Below are 27270 nucleotides of genomic sequence, written 5' to 3'. Positions count from 1 at the left end.
ACACACAGTGTTCCACCTTTCTTTTGAAAGAGCAGTTTTGAAACACTCTTTTTAAAGTTTCTGCAAGTGGATATTTGGAGCTCTTTCAGGTCTTGGTTGGAAACGTGAATATCTTCACATAAAACCTAGACAGAAGCATTCTCAGAAACTGCTTTGTGTTGTGTGCGCTCAACACACAGAGTTGAACCCTGCTTTTGATAGAGCACTTTAGAAACACTCTCTTTGCAGAATTTGCAAGTGTTCATTTTGAGCGCTTTGACGCGTACGGTGGAAAAGGAAACAACTTCACATAAAAAGTAAACAGAAGCACTCTAAGAAACAGCTTTCTGATGTGTGCATTCAACTAACAGAGTGGAACCTTCCTTTGGATAGAGCAGCTTTGTAACAGTGTATTTGCAGAAACTGCAAGAGTATACTTGGAGCTCTTTGAAGTGTTCGTTGGAAACGGGACTATCTTCACATAAAAACGAGACAGAAGTGTTCTCTGAAACTGCTTTGTGTTGTATGCATTCAATTCAAACAGGTGAACCTTTCTTTGGAGAGAGCAGTTTGAAACACTCTTTTCGTAGAATATGCAAGTGTTCATTCTGTGGCCTTTGAGGCCGATGGTGGAATAGGAAACATCTCCACATAAAACCTAGACAGACGCATTCTTTGAAACTTCTTTATGATGCGTGCATTCAACTCAGAGAGTTGAAACTTCCTTTTCATGGAGTAGTTTGGAAAGAGTCTTTTTGCAGCATCTGCAAGTGGATATTTGGAGCTTTTTCAGGCCTTCGTTAGAAACGGGAGTATCTTCCGATAAAAACTGTACAGAAGCATTCTCACAAACTGCTTTCTGATGTGTGTGTTCAACTCACAGAGTGGAACCTTTCCTTTGCTAGAGCAGTTTTGAAACACTCTTGTTTTAGAATCTGCAAGTGTTCGTTTGGAGCGCTTTGAGGCCTATGGTGGAAAAGGAAATATCTTCACATAGAAACGAGACCGAAGCATTCTCAGAAGCCTCTTTATGATGTGTGCATTCAACTCAGAGAGATAAGCCTTCCTTTTGATAGAGAAGTTTTGAAACTCTGTTTTTGCAGAATCTGCAAGTGTATGTTTGGAGCCCTTTCAGGCCTTCGTTGGAAACGGGAATATCTTCACATGAAAACGAAACAGAAGCGTTCTGTGAAACTGCTTTGTGTAGTATGAATCCAACTCACAGAGTTGAACACTTCTTTTGAAGGAGCAGTTTTGAAACCCTCTTTTGGTAGAATCTGCAATTGTTCATTAGGAGCGCTTTGAGGCCTATGGTGGAAGACTAAATACCTTCACATAATAGCCAGACACAAGCATTCTGTGAAAGTTCTTTAGGATGTGTGCTTTCAACTCACAGTGTTCCACCTCTCTTTTCAAAGAGCAGTTTTGAAACACTCTTTTTAAAGTTTCTGCAAGTGGATATTTGGAGCTCTTTCAGGTCTTGGTTGGAAACGTGAATATCTTCACATAAAACCTAGACAGAAGCATTCTCAGAAACTGCTTTGTGTTGTGTGCACTCAACACACAGAGTTGAACCCTGCTTTTGATAGAGCACTTTAGAAACACTCTCTTTGCAGAATTTGCAAGTGTTAATTTGGAGCGCTTTTACACGTACGGTGGAAAAGGAAACAACTTCACATAAAAACTAAACAGAAGCACTCTAAGAAACAGTTTTCTGATGTGTGCATTCAACTAAGAGAGTGGAACCTTCCTTTGGATAGAGCAGCTTTGTAACAGTGTATTTGCAGAAACTGCAAGAGGATATTTGGTGCTCTTTGAAGCGTTCGTGGGAAACGGGACTATCTTCCCATAAAAACGAGACAGAAGTGTTCTCTGAAACTGCTTTGTGTTGTATGCGTTCAACTCACACAGGTGAACCTTTCTTTGGATAGAGCAGTTTGAAACACTGTTTTCGTAGAATTTGCAAGTGTTCATTCGGTGGGCTTTGAGGCGTATGCTGGAATAGGAAACATCTCCACATAAAACCTAGACAGAAGCATTCTTTGAAACTTCTTTATGATGTGTGCATTCAACTCACACAGTTGAACTTTCCTTTTCATGGAGCAGTTTGGAAAGAGCGTTTGTGCAGCCTCTGCAAGTGGATATTTGGAGCTCTTTCAGGCCTTCGTTAGAAACGGGAGTATCTTCCCATAAAAACTGTACAGAAGCATTCTCACAAACTGCTTTGTGATGTGTGTGTTCAACTCACAGAGTGGAACCTTTCCTTTGCTAGAGCAGTTTTGAAACACTCTTGTTTTAGAGTCTGCAAGTGTTCGTTTGGGGCGCTTTGAGGCCTATGGTGGAAAAGGAAATATCTTCACATAGAAACGAGACAGAAGCATTCTCAGAAACCTCTTTATGATGTGTGCATTCAACTCAGAGAGATAAGCCTTCCTTTTGATAGAGAAGTTTTGAAACTCTGTTTTTGCAGAATCTGCAAGTGTATGTTTGGAGCCCTTTCAGGCCTTCGTTGGAAACGGGAATATCTTCACATGAAAACGAAACAGAAGCGTTCTGTGAAACTGCTTTGTGTAGTATGAATCCAACTCACAGAGTTGAACACTTCTTTTGAAGGAGCAGTTTTGAAACACTCTTTTGGTAGAATCTGCAATTGTTCATTAGGAGCGCTTTGAGGCCTATGGTGGAAGACTAAATACCTTCACATAATATCCAGACACAAGCATTCTCTGAAAGTTCTTTAGGATGTGTGCTTTCAACTCACAGTGTTCCACCTTTCTTTTGAAAGAGCAGTTTTGAAACACTCTTTTTAAAGTTTCTGCAAGTGGATATTTGGAGCTCTTTCAGGCCTTCGTTGGAAACGTGAATATCTTCACATAAAAACTAGACAGAAGCATTCTCAGAAACCGCTTTGTGTTGTGAGCGCTCAACACACAGAGTTGAACCCTGCTTTTGATAGAGCACTTTAGAAACACTCTCTTAGCAGAATTTGCAAGTGTTCATTTGGAGCGCTATGACGCGTACGGTGGAAAAGGAAACAACTTCACATAAAAACTAAACAGAAGCACTCTAAGAAACAGCTTTCTGATGTGTGCATTCAACTAACGGAGTGGAACCTTCCTTTGGATAGATCAGCTTTGTAACAGTGTATTTGCAGAAACTGCAAGAGGATATTTGGAGCTCTGTGAAGTGTTCGTTGGAAACGGGACTATCTTCACATAAAAACGAGACAGAAGTGTTCTCTGAAACTGCTTTGTGTTGTATGCATTCAATTCAAACAGGTGAACCTTTCTTTGGATAGAGCAGTTTGAAACACTGTTTTCGTAGAATCTGGAAGTGTTCATTCGGTGGGCTTTGAGGCCTATGGTGGAATAGGAAACATCTTCACATAAAACCTAGACAGAAGCATTCTTTGAAACTTCTTTATGATGTGTGCATTCAACTCACAGAGTTGAACCTTCCTTTTCATGGAGCAGTTTGGAAAGAGCCTTTGTGCAGCCTCTGCAAGTGGATATTTGGAGGTCTTTCAGGCCTTCGTTAGAAACGGGAATATCTTCCCATAAAAACTGGACAGAAGCATTCTCACAAACTGCTTTGTGATGTGTGTGTTCAACTCACAGAGTGGAACCTTTCCTTTGCTAGAGCAGTTTTGAAACACTCTTTTTGTAGAATCTGCAAGTGTTCGTTTGGAGCGCTTTGAGGCCTATGGTGGAAAAGGAAATATCTTCACATAGAAACGATACAGAAGCATTCTCAGAAACCTCTTTATGATGTGTGCATTCAACTCAGAGAGATAAGCCTTCCTTTTGATAGAGCAGTTTTGAAACTCTGTTTTTGTAGAATCTGCAAGTGGATATTTGGAGCCCTTTCAGGCCTTCGTTGGAAACGGGAATATCTTCACATGAAAACGAAACAGAAGCGTTCTGTGAAACTGCTTTGTGTAGTATGAATCCAACTCACAGAGTTGAACACTTCTTTTGAAGGAGCAGTTTCGAAACACTCTTTTGGTAGAATCTGCAATTGTTCATTAGGAGCGCTTTGAGGCCTATGGTGGAAGACTAAATACCTTCACATAATATCCAGACACAAGCATTCTCTGAAAGTTCTTTAGGATGTGTGCTTTCAACTCACAGTGTTCCAGCTTTCTTTTGAAAGAGCAGTTTTGAAACACTCTTTTTAAAGTTTCTGCAAGTGGATATTTGGAGCTCTTTCAGGCCTTCGTTTTAAACGTGAATATCTTCACATAAAAACTAGACAGAAGCATTCTCAGAAACTGCTTTGTGTTGTGTGCGCTCAACACACAGAGTTGAACCCTGCTTTTGATAGACCACTTTAGAAACACTCTCTTTGCAGAATTTGCAAGTGTTCATTTGGAGCGCTTTGACGCGTACGGTGGAAAAGGAAACAACTTCACATAAAAACTAAACAGAAGCAATCTAAGAAACAGCTTTCTGATGTGTGCATTCAACTAACAGAGTGGAACCTACCTTTGGATAGAGCAGCTTTGTAACAGTGTATTTGCAGAAACTGCAAGAGGATATTTGGAGCTCTTTGAAGCGTTCGTTGGAAACGGGACTATCTTCACATAGAAACGAGACAGAAGCGTTCTCTGAAACTGCTTTGTGTTGTATGCATTCAACTCACACAGGTGAACCTTTCTTTGGATAGAGCAGTTTGAAACACTCTCTTCGTAGAATCTGCAAGTGTTCATTCGGTGGGCTTTGAGGCCTATGGTGGAATAGGGAACATCTTCACATAAAACGTAGACAGAAGCATTCTTTGAAACTTCTTTATGATGTGTGCATTCAACTCACAGAGTTGAACCTTCCTTTTCATGGAGCAGTTTGGAAAGAGCGTTTGTGCAGCCTTCGCAAGTGGATATTTGGAGCTCTTTCAGGCCTTCATTAGAAACGGGAATATCTTCCCATAAAAACTGGACATAAGCATTCTCACAAACTGCTTTGTGATGTGTGTGTTCAACTCACAGAGTGGAACCTTTCCTTTGCTAGAGCAGTTTTGAAACACTCTTGTTGTAGAACCTGCAATTGTTCGTTTGGAGCGCTTTGAGGCCTATGGTGGAAAAGGAAATATCTTCACATAGAAACGAGACAGAAGCATTCTCAGAAACCTCTTTATAATGTGTGCATTCAACTCAGAGAGATAAGCCTTCCTTTTGATAGAGCAGTTTTGAAACTCTGTTTTTGCAGAATCTGCAAGTGGATATTTGGAGCCCTTTCAGGCCTTCGTTGGAAACGGGAATATCTTCACATGAAAAAGAAACAGAAGCGTTCTGTGAAACTGCTTTGTGTAGTATGAATCCAACTCACAGAGTTGAACACTTCTTTTGAAGGAGCAGTTTTGAAACCCTCTTTTGGTAGAATCTGCAATTGTTCATTAGGAGCGCTTTGAGGCCTATGGTGGAAGACTAAATACCTTCACATAATAGCCAGACACAAGCATTCTGTGAAAGTTCTTTAGGATGTGTGCTTTCAACACACAGTGTTCCACCTTTCTTTTGAAAGAGCAGTTTTGAAACACTCTTTTTAAAGTTTCTGCAAGTGGATATTTGGAGCTCTTTCAGGTCTTGGTTGGAAACGTGAATATCTTCACATAAAACCTAGACAGAAGCATTCTCAGAAACTGCTTTGTGTTGTGTGCGCTCAACACACAGAGTTGAACCCTGCTTTTGATAGAGCACTTTAGAAACACTCTCTTTGCAGAATTTGCAAGTGTTCATTTTGAGCGCTTTGACGCGTACGGTGGAAAAGGAAACAACTTCACATAAAAAGTAAACAGAAGCACTCTAAGAAACAGCTTTCTGATGTGTGCATTCAACTAACAGAGTGGAACCTTCCTTTGGATAGAGCAGCTTTGTAACAGTGTATTTGCAGAAACTGCAAGAGTATACTTGGAGCTCTTTGAAGTGTTCGTTGGAAACGGGACTATCTTCACATAAAAACGAGACAGAAGTGTTCTCTGAAACTGCTTTGTGTTGTATGCATTCAATTCAAACAGGTGAACCTTTCTTTGGAGAGAGCAGTTTGAAACACTCTTTTCGTAGAATATGCAAGTGTTCATTCTGTGGCCTTTGAGGCCGATGGTGGAATAGGAAACATCTCCACATAAAACCTAGACAGACGCATTCTTTGAAACTTCTTTATGATGCGTGCATTCAACTCAGAGAGTTGAAACTTCCTTTTCATGGAGTAGTTTGGAAAGAGTCTTTTTGCAGCATCTGCAAGTGGATATTTGGAGCTTTTTCAGGCCTTCGTTAGAAACGGGAGTATCTTCCGATAAAAACTGTACAGAAGCATTCTCACAAACTGCTTTCTGATGTGTGTGTTCAACTCACAGAGTGGAACCTTTCCTTTGCTAGAGCAGTTTTGAAACACTCTTGTTTTAGAATCTGCAAGTGTTCGTTTGGAGCGCTTTGAGGCCTATGGTGGAAAAGGAAATATCTTCACATAGAAACGAGACCGAAGCATTCTCAGAAGCCTCTTTATGATGTGTGCATTCAACTCAGAGAGATAAGCCTTCCTTTTGATAGAGAAGTTTTGAAACTCTGTTTTTGCAGAATCTGCAAGTGTATGTTTGGAGCCCTTTCAGGCCTTCGTTGGAAACGGGAATATCTTCACATGAAAACGAAACAGAAGCGTTCTGTGAAACTGCTTTGTGTAGTATGAATCCAACTCACAGAGTTGAACACTTCTTTTGAAGGAGCAGTTTTGAAACCCTCTTTTGGTAGAATCTGCAATTGTTCATTAGGAGCGCTTTGAGGCCTATGGTGGAAGACTAAATACCTTCACATAATAGCCAGACACAAGCATTCTGTGAAAGTTCTTTAGGATGTGTGCTTTCAACTCACAGTGTTCCACCTCTCTTTTCAAAGAGCAGTTTTGAAACACTCTTTTTAAAGTTTCTGCAAGTGGATATTTGGAGCTCTTTCAGGTCTTGGTTGGAAACGTGAATATCTTCACATAAAACCTAGACAGAAGCATTCTCAGAAACTGCTTTGTGTTGTGTGCACTCAACACACAGAGTTGAACCCTGCTTTTGATAGAGCACTTTAGAAACACTCTCTTTGCAGAATTTGCAAGTGTTAATTTGGAGCGCTTTTACACGTACGGTGGAAAAGGAAACAACTTCACATAAAAACTAAACAGAAGCACTCTAAGAAACAGTTTTCTGATGTGTGCATTCAACTAAGAGAGTGGAACCTTCCTTTGGATAGAGCAGCTTTGTAACAGTGTATTTGCAGAAACTGCAAGAGGATATTTGGTGCTCTTTGAAGCGTTCGTGGGAAACGGGACTATCTTCCCATAAAAACGAGACAGAAGTGTTCTCTGAAACTGCTTTGTGTTGTATGCGTTCAACTCACACAGGTGAACCTTTCTTTGGATAGAGCAGTTTGAAACACTGTTTTCGTAGAATTTGCAAGTGTTCATTCGGTGGGCTTTGAGGCGTATGCTGGAATAGGAAACATCTCCACATAAAACCTAGACAGAAGCATTCTTTGAAACTTCTTTATGATGTGTGCATTCAACTCACACAGTTGAACTTTCCTTTTCATGGAGCAGTTTGGAAAGAGCGTTTGTGCAGCCTCTGCAAGTGGATATTTGGAGCTCTTTCAGGCCTTCGTTAGAAACGGGAGTATCTTCCCATAAAAACTGTACAGAAGCATTCTCACAAACTGCTTTGTGATGTGTGTGTTCAACTCACAGAGTGGAACCTTTCCTTTGCTAGAGCAGTTTTGAAACACTCTTGTTTTAGAGTCTGCAAGTGTTCGTTTGGGGCGCTTTGAGGCCTATGGTGGAAAAGGAAATATCTTCACATAGAAACGAGACAGAAGCATTCTCAGAAACCTCTTTATGATGTGTGCATTCAACTCAGAGAGATAAGCCTTCCTTTTGATAGAGAAGTTTTGAAACTCTGTTTTTGCAGAATCTGCAAGTGTATGTTTGGAGCCCTTTCAGGCCTTCGTTGGAAACGGGAATATCTTCACATGAAAACGAAACAGAAGCGTTCTGTGAAACTGCTTTGTGTAGTATGAATCCAACTCACAGAGTTGAACACTTCTTTTGAAGGAGCAGTTTTGAAACACTCTTTTGGTAGAATCTGCAATTGTTCATTAGGAGCGCTTTGAGGCCTATGGTGGAAGACTAAATACCTTCACATAATATCCAGACACAAGCATTCTCTGAAAGTTCTTTAGGATGTGTGCTTTCAACTCACAGTGTTCCACCTTTCTTTTGAAAGAGCAGTTTTGAAACACTCTTTTTAAAGTTTCTGCAAGTGTATCTTTGGAGCTCTTTCAGGCCTTCGTTGGAAAGGTGAATATCTTCACATAAAAACTAGACAGAAGCATTCTTAGAAACTGCTTTGTGTTGTGAGCACTCAAAACACAGAGTTGAACCCTGCTTTTGATAGAGCACTTTAGAAACACTCTCTTTGCAGAATTTGCAAGTGTTCATTTGGAGCGCTTTGACGCGTACGGTGGAAAAGGAAACAACTTCACATAAAAACTAAACAGAAGCACTCTAAGAAACAGCTTTCTGATGTGTGCATTCAACTAACAGAGTGGAACCTTCCTTTGGATAGAGCAGCTTGGTAACAGTGTATTTGCAGAAACCGCAAGAAGATATTTGGTGCTCTTTGAAGCGTTCGTTGGAAACGGGACTATCTTCACATAAAAACGAGACAGAAGTGTTCTCTGAAACTGCTTTGTGTTGTATGCATTCAACTCACACAGGTGAACCTTTCTTTGGATAGAGCAGTTTGAAACACTCTTTTTGTAGAGTCTGCAAGTGTTCATTCGGTGGGCTTTGAGGCCTATGGTGGAATAGGAAACATCTTCACATAAAACCTAGACAGACGCATTCTTTGGAACTTCTTTATGATGTGTGCATTCAACTCACAGAGTTGAACCTTCCTTTTCATGGAGCAGTTTGGAAAGAGCCTTTGTGCAGCCTCTGCAAGTGGATATTTGGAGCTCTTTCAGGCCTTCGTTAGAAACGGGAATATCTTCCCCTAAAAACTGGACAGAAGCATTCTCACAAACTGCTTTGTGATGTGTGTGTTCAACTCACAGAGTGGAACCTTTCCTTTGCTAGAGCAGTTTTGAAACACTCTTGTTTTAGAATCTGTAAGTGTTCGTTTGGAGCGCTTTGAGGCCTATGGTGGAAAAGGAAATATCTTCTCATAGAAACGAGACAGAAGCATTCTCAGAAACCTCTTTATGATGTGTGCATTCAACTCAGAGAGATAAGCCTTCCTTTTGATAGAGCAGTTTTGAAACTCTGTATTTGCAGAATCTGCAAGTGGATATTTGGAGCCCTTTCAGGCCTTCATTGGAAACGGGAATATGTTCACATGAAAACGAAACAGAAGCGTTCTGTGAAACTGCTTTGTGTAGTATGAATCCAACTCACAGAGTTGAATACTTCTTTTGAAAGAGCAGTTTTGAAACACTCTTTTGGTAGAATCTACAATTGTTCATTAGGAGCGCTTTGAGGCCTATGGTGGAAGACTAAATACCTTCACATAATATCCAGACACAAGCATTCTCTGAAAGTTCTTTAGGATGTGTGCTTTCAACTCACAGTGTTCCAGCTTTCTTTTGAAAGAGCAGTTTTGAAACACTCTTTTTAAAGTTTCTGCAAGTGGATATTTGGAGCTCTTTCAGGCCTTCGTTTTAAACGTGAATATCTTCACATAAAAACTAGACAGAAGCATTCTCAGAAACTGCTTTGTGTTGTGTGCGCTCAACACACAGAGTTGAACCCTGCTTTTGATAGACCACTTTAGAAATACTCTCTTTGCAGAATTTGCAAGTGTTCATTTGGAGCGCTTTGACGCGTACGGTGGATAAGGTAACAACTTCACATAAAAACTAAACAGAAGCAATCTAAGAAACAGCTTTCTGATGTGTGCATTCAACTAACAGAGTGGAGCCTTCCTTTGGATAGAGCAGCTTCGTAACAGTGTATTTGCAAAAACTGCAAGAGGATATTTGGAGCTCTTTGAAGCGTTCGTGGGAAACGGGACTATCTTCACATAAAAACGAGACAGAAGTGTTCTCTGAAACTGCTTTGTGTTGTATGCATTCAACTCACACAGGTGAACCTTTCTTTGGATAGAGCAGTTTGAAACACTCTTTTCGTAGAATCTGCAAGTGTTCATTCGGTGGGCTTTGAGGCCTATGGTGGAATAGGAAACATCTTCACATAAAACCTAGACAGAAGCATTCTTTGAAACTTCTTTATGATGTGTGCATTCAACTCACACAGTTGAACTTTCCTTTTCATGGAGTAGTTTGGAAAGAGCGTTTGTGCAGCCTCTGCAAGTGGATATTTGGAGCTGTTTCAGGCCTTCGTTAGAAACGGGAATATCTTCCCATAAAAACTGGACAGAAGAATTCTCACAAACTGCTTTGTGATGTGTGTGTTCAACACACAGAGTGGAACCTTTCCTTTGCTAGAGCAGTTTTGAAACACTCTTGTTGTAGAATCTGCAAGTGTTCGTTTGGAGCTCTTTGAGGCCTATGGTGGAAAAGGAAATATCTTCACATAGAAACGAGACAGAAGCATTCTCAGAAACCCCTTTATGATGTGTGCATTCAACTCAGAGAGATAAGCCTTCCTTTTGATAGAGCAGTTTTGAAACTCTGTTTTTGCAGAATCTGCAAGAGGATATTTGGAGCCGTTTCAGGCCTTCGTTGGAAACGGGAATATCTTCACATGAAAACGAAACAGAAGCGTTCTGTGAAACTGGTTTGTGTAGCATGAATCCAACTCACAGAGTTGAACACTTCTTTTGAAGGAGCAGTTTTGAAACACTCTTTTGGTAGAATCTGCAATTGTTCATTAGGAGCGCTTTGAGGCCTATGGTGGAAGACTAAATAACTTCACATAATATCCAGACACAAGCATTCTCTGAAAGTTCTTTAGGATGTGTGCTTTCAACTCACAGTGTTCCACCTTTCTTTTGAAAGAGCAGTTTTGAAACACTCTTTTTAAAGTTTCTGCACGTGGATATTTGGAGCTCTTTCAGGCCTTCGTTGGAAACGTGAATATCTTCACATAAAAACTACACAGAAGCATTCTCAGAAACTGCTTTTTGTTGTGTGCGCTCAACACACAGAGTTGAACCCTGCTTTTGATAGAGCACTTTAGAAACACTCTCTTTGCAGAATTTGCAAGTGTTCATTTGGAGCGCTTTGACGCGTACAGTGGAAAAGGAAACAACTTCACATAAAAACTAAACAGAAGCACTCTAAGAAACAGCTTTCTGATGTGTGCATTCAACTAATAGAGTGGAAATTTCCTTTGGATAGAGCAGCTTTGTAACAGTGTATTTGCAGAAACTGCAAGAGGATATTTGGAGCTCTTTGAAGCGTTCGTGGGAAACGGGACTATCTTCACATAAAAACGAGACAGAAGTGTTCTCTGAAACTGCTTTGTGTTGTATGCATTCAATTCAAACAGGTGAACCTTTCTTTGGATAGAGCAGTTTGAAACACTCTTTTCGTAGAATCTGCAAGTGTTCATTCGGTGGGCTTTGAGGCCTATGGTGGAATAGGAAACATCTTCACATAAAACCTAGACAGAAGCATTCTTTGAAACTTCTTTATGATGTGTGCATTCAACTCACAGAGTTGAACCTTCCTTTTCATGGAGCAGTTTGGAAAGAGCCTTTGTGCAGCCTCTGCAAGTGGATATTTGGAGGTCTTTCAGGCCTTCGTTAGAAACGGGAATATCTTCCCATAAAAACTGGACAGAAGCATTCTCACAAACTGCTTTGTGATGTGTGTGTTCAACTCACAGAGTGGAACGTTTCCTTTGCTAGAGCAGTTTTGAAACACTCTTGTTGTAGAATCTGCAAGTGTTCGTTTGGAGCACTTTGAGGCCTATGGTGGAAAAGGAAATATCTTCACATAGAAACGAGACAGAAGCATTCTCAGAAACCTCTTTATGATGTGTGCATTCAACTCAGAGTGATAAGCCTTCCTTTTGATAGAGCAGTTTTGAAACTCTGTTTTTGCAGAATCTGCAAGTGGATATTTGGAGCCTTTTCAGGCCTTCGTTGGAAACGGAAATATCTTCACATGAAAACGAAACAGAAGCGTTCTGTGAAACTGCTTTGTGTAGTATGAATCCAACTCACAGAGTTGAACACTTCTTTTGAAGGAGCAGTTTTGAAACACTCTTTTGGTAGAATCTGCAATTGTTCATTAGGAGCGCTTTGAGGCCTATGGTGGAAGACTAAATACCTTCACATAATATCCAGACACAAGCATTCTCTGAAAGTTCTTTAGGATGTGTGCTTTCAACTCACAGTGTTCCACCTTTCTTTTGAAAGAGCAGTTTTGAAACACTCTTTTTAAAGTTTCTGCACGTGGATATTTGGAGCTCTTTCAGGCCTTCGTTGGAAACGTGAATATCTTCACATAAAAACTAGACAGAAGCATTCTCAGAAACTGCTTTGTGTTGTGAGCGCTCAACACACAGAGTTGAACCCTGCTTTTGATAGAGCACTTTAGAAACACTCTCTTTGCAGAATTTGCAAGTGTTCATTTGGAGCGCTTTGACGCGTACGGTGGAAAAGGAAACAACTTCACATAAAAAGTAAACAGAAGCACTCTAAGAAACAGCTTTCTGATGTGTGCATTCAACTAACAGAGTGGAACCTTCCTTTGGATAGAGCAGCTTTGTAACAGTGTATTTGCAGAAACTGCAAGAGTATACTTGGAGCTCTTTGAAGTGTTCGTTGGAAACGGGACTATCTTCACATAAAAACGAGACAGAAGTGTTCTCTGAAACTGCTTTGTGTTGTATGCATTCAATTCAAACAGGTGAACCTTTCTTTGGATAGAGCAGTTTGAAACACTCTTTTCGTAGAATCTGCAAGTGTTCATTCGGTGGCCTTTGAGGCCTATGGTGGAATAGGAAACATCTCCACATAAAACCTAGACAGAAGCATTCTTTGAAACTTCTTTATGATGTGTGCATTCAACTCAGAGAGTTGAACCTTCCTTTTCATGGAGTAGTTTGGAAAGAGTCTTTTTGCAGCATCTGCAAGTGGATATTTGGAGCTCTTTCAGGCCTTCGTTAGAAACGGGAGTATCTTCCCATAAAAACTGTACAGAAGCATTCTCACAAACTGCTTTGTGATGTGTGTGTTCAACTCACAGAGTGGAACCTTTCCTTTGCTAGAGCAGTTTTGAAACACTCTTGTTTTAGGATCTGCAAGTGTTCGTTTGGAGCGCTTTGAGGCCTATGGTGGAAAAGGAAATATCTTCACATAGAAACGAGACAGAAGCATTCTCAGAAACCTCTTTATGATGTGTGCATTCAACTCAGAGAGATAAGCCTTCCTTTTGATAGAGCAGTTTTGAAACTCTGTTTTTGCAGAATCTGCAAGTGTATGTTTGGAGCCCTTTCAGGCCTTCGTTGGAAACGGGAATATCTTCACATGAAAACGAAACAGAAGCGTTCTGTGAAACTGCTTTGTGTAGTATGAATCCAACTCACAGAGTTGAACACTTCTTTTGAAGGAGCAGTTTTGAAACACTCTTTTGGTAGAATCTGCAATTGTTCATTAGGAGCGCTTTGAGTCCTATGGTGGAAGACTAAATACCTTCACATAATATCCAGACACAAGCATTCTCTGAAAGTTCTTTAGGATGTGTGCTTTCAACTCACAGTGTTCCACCTTTCTTTTGAAAGAGCAGTTTTGAAACACTCTTTTTAAAGTTTCTGCAAGTGGATATTTGGAGCTCTTTCAGGCCTTCGTTGGAAACGTGAATATCTTCACATAAAAACTAGACAGAAGCATTCTCAGAAACTGCTTTGTGTTGTGAGCACTCAACACACAGAATTGAACCCTGCTTTTGATAGAGCACTTTAGAAACACTCTCTTTGCAGAATTTGCAAGTGGTCATTTGGAGTGCTTTGACACGTACGGTGGAAAAGGAAACAACTTCACATAAAAACTAAACAGAAGCACTCTAAGAAACAGCTTTCTGATGTGTGCATTCAACTAATAGAGTGGAACCTTCTTTTGGATAGAGCAGCTTTGTAACAGTGTATTTGCAGAAACTGCAAGAGGATATTTGGAGCTCTTTGAAGCATTCGTTGGAAACGGGACTATCTTCACATAAAAACGAGACAGAAGTGTTCTCTGAAACTGCTTTGTGTTGTATGCATTCAATTCAAACAGGTGAACCTTTCTTTGGATAGAGCAGTTTGAAACACTCTTTTCGTAGAATCTGCAAGTGTTCATTCGGTGGGCTTTGAGGCCTATGGTGGAATAGGAAACATCTTCACATAAAACCTAGACAGAAGCATTCTTTGAAACTTCTTTATGATGTGTGCATTCAACTCACAGAGTTGAACCTTCCTTTTCATGGAGCAGTTTGGAAAGAGCCTTTGTGCAGCCTCTGCAAGTGGATATTTGGAGGTCTTTCAGGCCTTCGTTAGAAACGGGAATATCTTCCCATAAAAACTGGACAGAAGCATTCTCACAAACTGCTTTGTGATGTGTGTGTTCAACTCACAGAGTGGAACGTTTCCTTTGCTAGAGCAGTTTTGAAACACTCTTGTTGTAGAATCTGCAAGTGTTCGTTTGGAGCACTTGGAGGCCTATGGTGGAAAAGGAAATATCTTCACATAGAAACGAGACAGAAGCATTCTCAGAAACCTCTTTATGATGTGTGCATTCAACTCAGAGTGATAAGCCTTCCTTTTGATAGAGCAGTTTTGAAACTCTGTTTTTGCAGAATCTGCAAGTGGATATTTGGAGCCTTTTCAGGCCTTCGTTGGAAACGGAAATATCTTCACATGAAAACGAAACAGAAGCGTTCTGTGAAACTGCTTTGTGTAGTATGAATCCAACTCACAGAGTTGAACACTTCTTTTGAAGGAGCAGTTTTGAAACACTCTTTTGGTAGAATCTGCAATTGTTCATTAGGAGCGCTTTGAGGCCTATGGTGGAAGACTAAATACCTTCACATAATATCCAGACACAAGCATTCTCTGAAAGTTCTTTAGGATGTGTGCTTTCAACTCACAGTGTTCCACCTTTCTTTTGAAAGAGCAGTTTTGAAACACTCTTTTTAAAGTTTCTGCACGTGGATATTTGGAGCTCTTTCAGGCCTTCGTTGGAAACGTGAATATCTTCACATAAAAACTAGACAGAAGCATTCTCAGAAACTGCTTTGTGTTGTGAGCGCTCAACACACAGAGTTGAACCCTGCTTTTGATAGAGCACTTTAGAAACACTCTCTTTGCAGAATTTGCAAGTGTTCATTTGGAGCGCTTTGACGCGTACGGTGGAAAAGGAAACAACTTCACATAAAAAGTAAACAGAAGCACTCTAAGAAACAGCTTTCTGATGTGTGCATTCAACTAACAGAGTGGAACCTTCCTTTGGATAGAGCAGCTTTGTAACAGTGTATTTGCAGAAACTGCAAGAGTATACTTGGAGCTCTTTGAAGTGTTCGTTGGAAACGGGACTATCTTCACATAAAAACGAGACAGAAGTGTTCTCTGAAACTGCTTTGTGTTGTATGCATTCAATTCAAACAGGTGAACCTTTCTTTGGATAGAGCAGTTTGAAACACTCTTTTCGTAGAATCTGCAAGTGTTCATTCGGTGGGCTTTGAGGCCTATGTTGGAATAGGAAACATCTCCACATAAAACCTAGACAGAAGCATTCTTTGAAACTTCTTTATGATGTGTGCATTCAACTCACAGTGTTGAACCTTCCTTTTCATGGAGCAGTTTGGAAAGAGCCTTTGTGCAGCCTCTGAAAGTGGATATTTGGAGCTCTTTCAGGCCTTCGTTAGAAACGGGAATATCTTCCCATTAAAACTGGATAGAAGCATTCTCACAAACTGCTTTGTGATGTGTGTGTTCAACTCACAGAGTGGAACCTTTCCTTTGCTAGAGCAGTTTTGAAACACTCTTTTTGTAGAATCTGCAAGTGTTCGTTTGGGGCGCTTTGAGGCCTATGGTGGAAAAGGTAATATCTTCACATAGAAACGAGACAGAACCATTCTCAGAAACCTCTTTATGATGTGTGCATTCAACTCAGAGAGATAAGCCTTCCTTTTGATAGTGCAGTTTTGAAACTCTGTTTTTGTAGAATCTGCAAGTGGATATTTGGAACCCTTTCAGGCCTTCGTTGGAAACGGGAATATCTTCACATGAAAACGAAACAGAAACGTTCTGTGAAACTGCTTTGTGTAGTATGAATCCAACTCACAGAGTTGAACACTTCTTTTGAAGGAGCAGTTTTGAAACACTCTTTTGGTAGAATCTGCGATTGTTCATTAGGAGCGCTTTGAGGCCTATGGTGGAAGACTAAATACCTTCACATAATATCCAGACACAAGCATTCTCTGAAAGTTCTTTAGGATGTGTGCTTTCAACTCACAGTGTTCCACCTTTCTTTTGAAAGAGCAGTTTTGAAACACTCTTTTTAAAGTTTCTGCAAGTGGATATTTGGAGCTCTTTCAGGCCTTCGTTGGAAACGTGAATATCTTCACATAAAAACTAGACAGAAGTATTCTCAGAAACTGCTTTGTGTTGTGAGCGCTCAACACACAGAGTTGAACCCTGCTTTTGATAGAGCACTTTAGAAACACTCTCTTTGCAGAATTTGCAAGTGTTCATTTGGAGCGCTTTGACGCGTACGGTGGAAAAGGAAACAACTTCACATAAAAAGTAAACAGAAGCACTCTAAGAAACAGCTTTCTGATGTGTGCATTCAACTAACAGAGTGGAACCTTCCTTTGGATAGAGCAGCTTTGTAACAGTGTATTTGCAGAAACTGCAAGAGTGTACTTGGAGCTCTTTGAAGTGTTCGTTGGAAACGGGACTATCTTCACATAAAAACGAGACAGAAGTGTTCTCTGAAACTGCTTTGTGTTGTATGCATTCAATTCAAACAGGTGAACCTTTCTTTGGATAGAGCAGTTTGAAACACTCTTTTCGTAGAATCTGCAAGTGTTCATTCGGTGGCCTTTGAGGCCTATGGTGGAATAGGAAACATCTCCACATAAAACCTAGACAGAAGCATTCTTTGAAACTTCTTTATGATGTGTGCATTCAACTCAGAGAGTTGAACCTTCCTTTTCATGGAGTAGTTTGGAAAGAGTCTTTTTGCAGCATCTGCAAGTGGATATTTGGAGCTCTTTCAGGCCTTCGTTAGAAACGGGAGTATCTTCCCATAAAAACTGTACAGAAGCATTCTCACAAACTGCTTTGTGATGTGTGTGTTCAACTCACAGAGTGGAACCTTTCCTTTGCTAGAGCAGTTTTGAAACACTCTTGTTTTAGAATCTGCAAGTGTTCGTTTGGAGCGCTTTGAGGCCTATGGTGGAAAAGGAAATATCTTCACATAGAAACGAGACAGAAGCATTCTCAGAAACCTCTTTATGATGTGTGCATTCAACTCAGAGAGATAAGCCTTCCTTTTGATAGAGCAGTCTTGAAACTCTGTTTTTGCAGAATCCGCAAGTATATGTTTGGAGCCCTTTCAGGCCTTCGTTGGAAACGGGAATATCTTCACATGAAAACGAAACAGAAGCGTTATGTGAAACTGCTTTGTGTAGTATGAATCCAACTCACAGAGTTGAACACTTCTTTTGAAGGAGCAGTTTTGAAACACTCTTTTGGTAGAATCTGCAATTGTTCATTAGGAGCGCTTTGAGGCCTATGGTGGAAGACTAAATACCTTCACATAATATCCAGACACAAGCATTCTCTGAAAGTTCTTTAGGATGTGTGCTTTCAACTCACAGTGTTCCACCTTTCTTTTGAAAGAGCAGTTTTGAAACACTCTTTTTAAAGTTTCTGCAAGTGGATATTTGGAGCTCTTTCAGGCCTTCGTTGGAAACGTGAATATCTTCACATAAAAATTAGACAGAAGCATTCTCAGAAACTGCTTTGTGTTGTGAGCACTCAACACACAGAATTGAACCCTGCTTTTGATAGAGCACTTTAGAAACACTCTCTTTGCAGAATTTGCAAGTGGTCATTTGGAGTGCTTTGACACGTACGGTGGAAAAGGAAACAACTTCACATAAAAAGTAAACAGAAGCACTCTAAGAAACAGCTTTCTGATGTGTGCATTCAACTAATAGAGTGGAACCTTCCTTTGGATAGAGCAGCTTTGTAACAGTGTATTTGCAGAAACTGCAAGAGGATATTTGGAGCTCTTTGAAGCATTCGTTGGAAACGGGACTATCTTCACATAAAAACGAGACAGAAGTGTTCTCTGAAACTGCTTTGTGTTGTATGCCTTCAACTCACACAGGTGAACCTTTCTTTGGATAGAGCAGTTTGAAACACTCTTTTCGTAGAATCTGCAAGTGTTCATTCGGTGGGCTTTGAGGCCTATGTTGGAATAGGAAACATCTCCACATAAAACCTAGACAGAAGCATTCTTTGAAACTTCTTTATGATGTGTGCATTCAACTCACAGTGTTGAACCTTCCTTTTCATGGAGCAGTTTGGAAAGAGCCTTTGTGCAGCCTCTGAAAGTGGATATTTGGAGCTCTTTCAGGCCTTCGTTAGAAACGGGAATATCTTCCCATTAAAACTGGATAGAAGCATTCTCACAAACTGCTTTGTGATGTGTGTGTTCAACTCACAGAGTGGAACCTTTCCTTTGCTAGAGCAGTTTTGAAACACTCTTTTTGTAGAATCTGCAAGTGTTCGTTTGGGGCGCTGTGAGGCCTATGGTGGAAAAGGAAATATCTTCACATAGAAACGAGACAGAAGCATTCTCAGAAACCTCTTTATGATGTGTGCATTCAACTCAGAGAGATAAGCCTTCCTTTTGATAGAGCAGTTTTGAGACTCTGTTTTTGTAGAATCTGCAAGTGGATATTTGGAACCCTTTCAGGCCTTCGTTGGAAACGGGAATATCTTCACATGAAAACGAAACAGAAACGTTCTGTGAAACTGCTTTGTGTAGTATGAATCCAACTCACAGAGTTGAACACTTCTTTTGAAGGAGCAGTTTTGAAACACTCTTTTGGTAGAATCTGCAATTGTTCATTAGGAGCGCTTTGAGGCCTATGGTGGAAGACTAAATACCTTCACATAATATCCAGACACAAGCATTCTCTGAAAGTTCTTTAGGATGTGTGCTTTCAACTCACAGTGTTCCACCTTTCTTTTGAAAGAGCAGTTTCGAAACACTCTTTTTAAAGTTTCTGCAAGTGGATATTTGGAGCTCTTTCAGGCCTTCGTTGGAAACGTGAATATCCTCACATAAAAAGTAGACAGAAGCATTCTCAGAAACTGTTTTTGTTGTGAGCGCTCAACACACAGAGTTGAACCCTGCTTTTGATAGAGCACTTTAGAAACACTCTCTTTGCAGAAATTGCAATTGTTCATTTGGAGCGCTTTGACGAATACGGTGGAATAGGTAACAACTTCACATAAAAACTAAACAGAAGCACTTTAAGAAACAGCTTTCTGATGTGTGCATTCAACTAACAGAGTGGAACCTTCCTTTGGATAGAGCAGCTTGGTAACAGTGTATTTCCAGAAACTGCAAGAAGATATTTGGAGCTCTTTGAAGCGTTCGTTGGAAACGGGACTATCTTCACATAAAAACGAGACAGAAGTGTTTTCTGAAACTGCTTTCTGTTCTATGTGTTCAACTTACACAGGTGAACCTTTCTTTGGATAGAGCAGTTTGAAACACTCTTTTCGTAGAATCTGCAAGTGTTCATTCGTTGGGCTTTGAGGCCTATGGTGGAATAGGAAACATCTTCACATAAAACCTAGACAGAAGCATTCTTTGAAACTTCTTTATGATGTGTGCATTCAACTCACAGAGTTGAACCTTCCTTTTCATGGAGCAGTTTGGAAAGAGCCTTTGTGCAGCCTCTGCAAGTGGATATTTGGAGCTCTTTCAGGCCTTCGTTAGAAACGGGAATATCTTCCCATAAAAACTGGACAGAAGCATTCTCACAAACTGCTTTGTGATGTGTGTGTTCAACTCACAGAGTGGGACCTTTCCTTTGCTAGAGCAGTTTTGAAACACTCTTTTTGTAGAATCTGCAAGTGTTCGTTTGGAGCGCTTTGAGGCCTATGGTGGAAAAGGAAATATCTTCACATAGAAACGAGACAGAAGCATTCTCAGAAACCTCTTTATGATGTGTGCATTCAACTCAGAGAGATAAGCCTTCCTTTTGATAAAGCAGTTTTGAAACTCTGTTTTTGTAGAATCTGCAAGTGGATATTTGGAACCCTTTCAGGCCTTCGTTGGAAACGGGAATATCTTCACATGAAAACGAAACAGAAGCGTTCTGTGAAACTGCTTTGTGTAGTATGAATCCAACTCACAGAGTTGAACACTTCTTTTGAAGGAGCAGTTTTGAAACACTCTTATGGTAGAATCTGCAATTGTTCATTAGGAGCGCTTTGAGGCCTATGGTGGAAGACTAAATACCTTCACATAATATCCAGACACAAGCATTCTCTGAAAGTTCTTTAGGATGTGTGCTTTCAACTCACAGTGTTCCACCTTTCTTTTGAAAGAGCAGTTTTGAAACACTCTTTTTAAAGTTTCTGCAAGTGGATATTTGGAGCTCTTTCAGGCCTTCGTTGGAAACGTGAATATCTTCACATAAAAACGACACAGAAGCATTCTCAGAAACTGCTTTGTGTTGTGAGCGCTCAACACACAGAGTTGAACCCTGCTTTTCATAGAGCACTTTAGAAACACTCTCTTAGCAGAATTTGCAAGTGTTCATTTGGAGCGCTATGACGCGTACGGTGGAAAAGGAAACAACTTCACATAAAAACTAAACAGAAGCACTCTAAGAAACAGCTTTCTGATGTGTGCATTCAACTAACAGAGTGGAACCTTCCTTTGGATAGAGCAGCTTTGTAACAGTGTATTTGCAGAAACTGCAAGAGGATATTTGGAGCTCTGTGAAGTGTTCGTTGGAAACGGGACTATCTTCACATAAAAACGAGACAGAAGTGTTCTCTGAAACTGCTTTGTGTTGTATGCATTCAATTCAAACAGGTGAACCTTTCTTTGGATAGAGCAGTTTGAAACACTCTTTTCGTAGAATCTGGAAGTGTTCATTCGGTGGGCTTTGAGGCCTATGGTGGAATAGGAAACATCTTCACATAAAACCTAGACAGAAGCATTCTTTGAAACTTCTTTATGATGTGTGCATTCAACTCACAGAGTTGAACCTTCCTTTTCATGGAGCAGTTTGGAAAGAGCCTTTGTGCAGCCTCTGCAAGTGGATATTTGGAGGTCTTTCAGGCCTTCGTTAGAAACGGGAATATCTTCCCATAAAAACTGGACAGAAGCATTCTCACAAACTGCTTTGTGATGTGTGTGTTCAACTCACAGAGTGGAACCTTTCCTTTGCTAGAGCAGTTTTGAAACACTCTTTTTGTAGAATCTGCAAGTGTTCGTTTGGAGCGCTTTGAGGCCTATGGTGGAAAAGGAAATATCTTCAAATAGAAACGAGACAGAAGCATTCTCAGAAACCTCTTTATGATCTGTGCATTCAACTCAGAGAGATAAGACTTCCTTTTGATAGAGCAGTTTTGAAACTCTGTTTTTGTAGAATCTGCAAGTGGATATTTGGAGCCCTTTCAGGCCTTCGTTGGAAACGGGAATATCTTCACATGAAAACGAAACAGAAGCGTTCTGTGAAACTGCTTTGTGTAGTATGAATCCAACTCACAGAGTTGAACACTTCTTTTGAAATAGCAGTTTCGAAACACTCTTTTGGTAGAATCTGCAATTGTTCATTAGGAGCGCTTTGAGGCCTATGGTGGAAGACTAAATACCTTCACATAATATCCAGACACAAGCATTCTCTGAAAGTTCTTTAGGATGTGTGCTTTCAACTCACAGTGTTCCAGCTTTCTTTTGAAAGAGCAGTTTTGAAACACTCTTTTTAAAGTTTCTGCAAGTGGATATTTGGAGCTCTTTCAGGCCTTCGTTTTAAACGTGAATATCTTCACATAAAAACTAGACAGAAGCATTCTCAGAAACTGCTTTGTGTTGTGTGCGCTCAACACACAGAGTTGAACCCTGCTTTTGATAGACCACTTTAGAAACACTCTCTTTGCAGAATTTGCAAGTGTTCATTTGGAGCGCTTTGACGCGTACGGTGGAAAAGGAAACAACTTCACATAAAAACTAAACAGAAGCAATCTAAGAAACAGCTTTCTGATGTGTGCATTCAACTAACAGAGTGGAACCTACCTTTGGATAGAGCAGCTTTGTAACAGTGTATTTGCAGAAACTGCAAGAGGATATTTGGAGCTCTTTGAAGCGTTCGTTGGAAACGGGACTATCTTCACATAGAAACGAGACAGAAGCGTTCTCTGAAACTGCTTTGTGTTGTATGCATTCAACTCACACAGGTGAACCTTTCTTTGGATAGAGCAGTTTGAAACACTCTCTTCGTAGAATCTGCAAGTGTTCATTCGGTGGGCTTTGAGGCCTATGGTGGAATAGGGAACATCTTCACATAAAACGTAGACAGAAGCATTCTTTGAAACTTCTTTATGATGTGTGCATTCAACTCACAGAGTTGAACCTTCCTTTTCATGGAGCAGTTTGGAAAGAGCGTTTGTGCAGCCTTCGCAAGTGGATATTTGGAGCTCTTTCAGGCCTTCATTAGAAACGGGAATATCTTCCCATAAAAACTGGACATAAGCATTCTCACAAACTGCTTTGTGATGTGTGTGTTCAACTCACAGAGTGGAACCTTTCCTTTGCTAGAGCAGTTTTGAAACACTCTTGTTGTAGAACCTGCAATTGTTCGTTTGGAGCGCTTTGAGGCCTATGGTGGAAAAGGAAATATCTTCACATAGAAACGAGACAGAAGCATTCTCAGAAACCTCTTTATAATGTGTGCATTCAACTCAGAGAGATAAGCCTTCCTTTTGATAGAGCAGTTTTGAAACTCTGTTTTTGCAGAATCTGCAAGTGGATATTTGGAGCCCTTTCAGGCCTTCGTTGGAAACGGGAATATCTTCACATGAAAAAGAAACAGAAGCGTTCTGTGAAACTGCTTTGTGTAGTATGAATCCAACTCACAGAGTTGAACACTTCTTTTGAAGGAGCAGTTTTGAAACCCTCTTTTGGTAGAATCTGCAATTGTTCATTAGGAGCGCTTTGAGGCCTATGGTGGAAGACTAAATACCTTCACATAATAGCCAGACACAAGCATTCTGTGAAAGTTCTTTAGGATGTGTGCTTTCAACACACAGTGTTCCACCTTTCTTTTGAAAGAGCAGTTTTGAAACACTCTTTTTAAAGTTTCTGCAAGTGGATATTTGGAGCTCTTTCAGGTCTTGGTTGGAAACGTGAATATCTTCACATAAAACCTAGACAGAAGCATTCTCAGAAACTGCTTTGTGTTGTGTGCGCTCAACACACAGAGTTGAACCCTGCTTTTGATAGAGCACTTTAGAAACACTCTCTTTGCAGAATTTGCAAGTGTTCATTTTGAGCGCTTTGACGCGTACGGTGGAAAAGGAAACAACTTCACATAAAAAGTAAACAGAAGCACTCTAAGAAACAGCTTTCTGATGTGTGCATTCAACTAACAGAGTGGAACCTTCCTTTGGATAGAGCAGCTTTGTAACAGTGTATTTGCAGAAACTGCAAGAGTATACTTGGAGCTCTTTGAAGTGTTCGTTGGAAACGGGACTATCTTCACATAAAAACGAGACAGAAGTGTTCTCTGAAACTGCTTTGTGTTGTATGCATTCAATTCAAACAGGTGAACCTTTCTTTGGAGAGAGCAGTTTGAAACACTCTTTTCGTAGAATATGCAAGTGTTCATTCTGTGGCCTTTGAGGCCGATGGTGGAATAGGAAACATCTCCACATAAAACCTAGACAGACGCATTCTTTGAAACTTCTTTATGATGCGTGCATTCAACTCAGAGAGTTGAAACTTCCTTTTCATGGAGTAGTTTGGAAAGAGTCTTTTTGCAGCATCTGCAAGTGGATATTTGGAGCTTTTTCAGGCCTTCGTTAGAAACGGGAGTATCTTCCGATAAAAACTGTACAGAAGCATTCTCACAAACTGCTTTCTGATGTGTGTGTTCAACTCACAGAGTGGAACCTTTCCTTTGCTAGAGCAGTTTTGAAACACTCTTGTTTTAGAATCTGCAAGTGTTCGTTTGGAGCGCTTTGAGGCCTATGGTGGAAAAGGAAATATCTTCACATAGAAACGAGACCGAAGCATTCTCAGAAGCCTCTTTATGATGTGTGCATTCAACTCAGAGAGATAAGCCTTCCTTTTGATAGAGAAGTTTTGAAACTCTGTTTTTGCAGAATCTGCAAGTGTATGTTTGGAGCCCTTTCAGGCCTTCGTTGGAAACGGGAATATCTTCACATGAAAACGAAACAGAAGCGTTCTGTGAAACTGCTTTGTGTAGTATGAATCCAACTCACAGAGTTGAACACTTCTTTTGAAGGAGCAGTTTTGAAACCCTCTTTTGGTAGAATCTGCAATTGTTCATTAGGAGCGCTTTGAGGCCTATGGTGGAAGACTAAATACCTTCACATAATAGCCAGACACAAGCATTCTGTGAAAGTTCTTTAGGATGTGTGCTTTCAACTCACAGTGTTCCACCTCTCTTTTCAAAGAGCAGTTTTGAAACACTCTTTTTAAAGTTTCTGCAAGTGGATATTTGGAGCTCTTTCAGGTCTTGGTTGGAAACGTGAATATCTTCACATAAAACCTAGACAGAAGCATTCTCAGAAACTGCTTTGTGTTGTGTGCACTCAACACACAGAGTTGAACCCTGCTTTTGATAGAGCACTTTAGAAACACTCTCTTTGCAGAATTTGCAAGTGTTAATTTGGAGCGCTTTTACACGTACGGTGGAAAAGGAAACAACTTCACATAAAAACTAAACAGAAGCACTCTAAGAAACAGTTTTCTGATGTGTGCATTCAACTAAGAGAGTGGAACCTTCCTTTGGATAGAGCAGCTTTGTAACAGTGTATTTGCAGAAACTGCAAGAGGATATTTGGTGCTCTTTGAAGCGTTCGTGGGAAACGGGACTATCTTCCCATAAAAACGAGACAGAAGTGTTCTCTGAAACTGCTTTGTGTTGTATGCGTTCAACTCACACAGGTGAACCTTTCTTTGGATAGAGCAGTTTGAAACACTGTTTTCGTAGAATTTGCAAGTGTTCATTCGGTGGGCTTTGAGGCGTATGCTGGAATAGGAAACATCTCCACATAAAACCTAGACAGAAGCATTCTTTGAAACTTCTTTATGATGTGTGCATTCAACTCACACAGTTGAACTTTCCTTTTCATGGAGCAGTTTGGAAAGAGCGTTTGTGCAGCCTCTGCAAGTGGATATTTGGAGCTCTTTCAGGCCTTCGTTAGAAACGGGAGTATCTTCCCATAAAAACTGTACAGAAGCATTCTCACAAACTGCTTTGTGATGTGTGTGTTCAACTCACAGAGTGGAACCTTTCCTTTGCTAGAGCAGTTTTGAAACACTCTTGTTTTAGAGTCTGCAAGTGTTCGTTTGGGGCGCTTTGAGGCCTATGGTGGAAAAGGAAATATCTTCACATAGAAACGAGACAGAAGCATTCTCAGAAACCTCTTTATGATGTGTGCATTCAACTCAGAGAGATAAGCCTTCCTTTTGATAGAGAAGTTTTGAAACTCTGTTTTTGCAGAATCTGCAAGTGTATGTTTGGAGCCCTTTCAGGCCTTCGTTGGAAACGGGAATATCTTCACATGAAAACGAAACAGAAGCGTTCTGTGAAACTGCTTTGTGTAGTATGAATCCAACTCACAGAGTTGAACACTTCTTTTGAAGGAGCAGTTTTGAAACACTCTTTTGGTAGAATCTGCAATTGTTCATTAGGAGCGCTTTGAGGCCTATGGTGGAAGACTAAATACCTTCACATAATATCCAGACACAAGCATTCTCTGAAAGTTCTTTAGGATGTGTGCTTTCAACTCACAGTGTTCCACCTTTCTTTTGAAAGAGCAGTTTTGAAACACTCTTTTTAAAGTTTCTGCAAGTGTATCTTTGGAGCTCTTTCAGGCCTTCGTTGGAAAGGTGAATATCTTCACATAAAAACTAGACAGAAGCATTCTTAGAAACTGCTTTGTGTTGTGAGCACTCAAAACACAGAGTTGAACCCTGCTTTTGATAGAGCACTTTAGAAACACTCTCTTTGCAGAATTTGCAAGTGTTCATTTGGAGCGCTTTGACGCGTACGGTGGAAAAGGAAACAACTTCACATAAAAACTAAACAGAAGCACTCTAAGAAACAGCTTTCTGATGTGTGCATTCAACTAACAGAGTGGAACCTTCCTTTGGATAGAGCAGCTTGGTAACAGTGTATTTGCAGAAACCGCAAGAAGATATTTGGTGCTCTTTGAAGCGTTCGTTGGAAACGGGACTATCTTCACATAAAAACGAGACAGAAGTGTTCTCTGAAACTGCTTTGTGTTGTATGCATTCAACTCACACAGGTGAACCTTTCTTTGGATAGAGCAGTTTGAAACACTCTTTTTGTAGAGTCTGCAAGTGTTCATTCGGTGGGCTTTGAGGCCTATGGTGGAATAGGAAACATCTTCACATAAAACCTAGACAGACGCATTCTTTGGAACTTCTTTATGATGTGTGCATTCAACTCACAGAGTTGAACCTTCCTTTTCATGGAGCAGTTTGGAAAGAGCCTTTGTGCAGCCTCTGCAAGTGGATATTTGGAGCTCTTTCAGGCCTTCGTTAGAAACGGGAATATCTTCCCCTAAAAACTGGACAGAAGCATTCTCACAAACTGCTTTGTGATGTGTGTGTTCAACTCACAGAGTGGAACCTTTCCTTTGCTAGAGCAGTTTTGAAACACTCTTGTTTTAGAATCTGTAAGTGTTCGTTTGGAGCGCTTTGAGGCCTATGGTGGAAAAGGAAATATCTTCTCATAGAAACGAGACAGAAGCATTCTCAGAAACCTCTTTATGATGTGTGCATTCAACTCAGAGAGATAAGCCTTCCTTTTGATAGAGCAGTTTTGAAACTCTGTATTTGCAGAATCTGCAAGTGGATATTTGGAGCCCTTTCAGGCCTTCATTGGAAACGGGAATATGTTCACATGAAAACGAAACAGAAGCGTTCTGTGAAACTGCTTTGTGTAGTATGAATCCAACTCACAGAGTTGAATACTTCTTTTGAAAGAGCAGTTTTGAAACACTCTTTTGGTAGAATCTACAATTGTTCATTAGGAGCGCTTTGAGGCCTATGGTGGAA

This window comes from Pongo pygmaeus, chromosome X (genome assembly GCF_028885625.2).
Source record: "Pongo pygmaeus isolate AG05252 chromosome X, NHGRI_mPonPyg2-v2.0_pri, whole genome shotgun sequence".
NCBI classification, from domain to species: Eukaryota; Metazoa; Chordata; class Mammalia; order Primates; family Hominidae; genus Pongo; species Pongo pygmaeus.
This window is presented reverse-complemented; position numbering follows the sequence as displayed.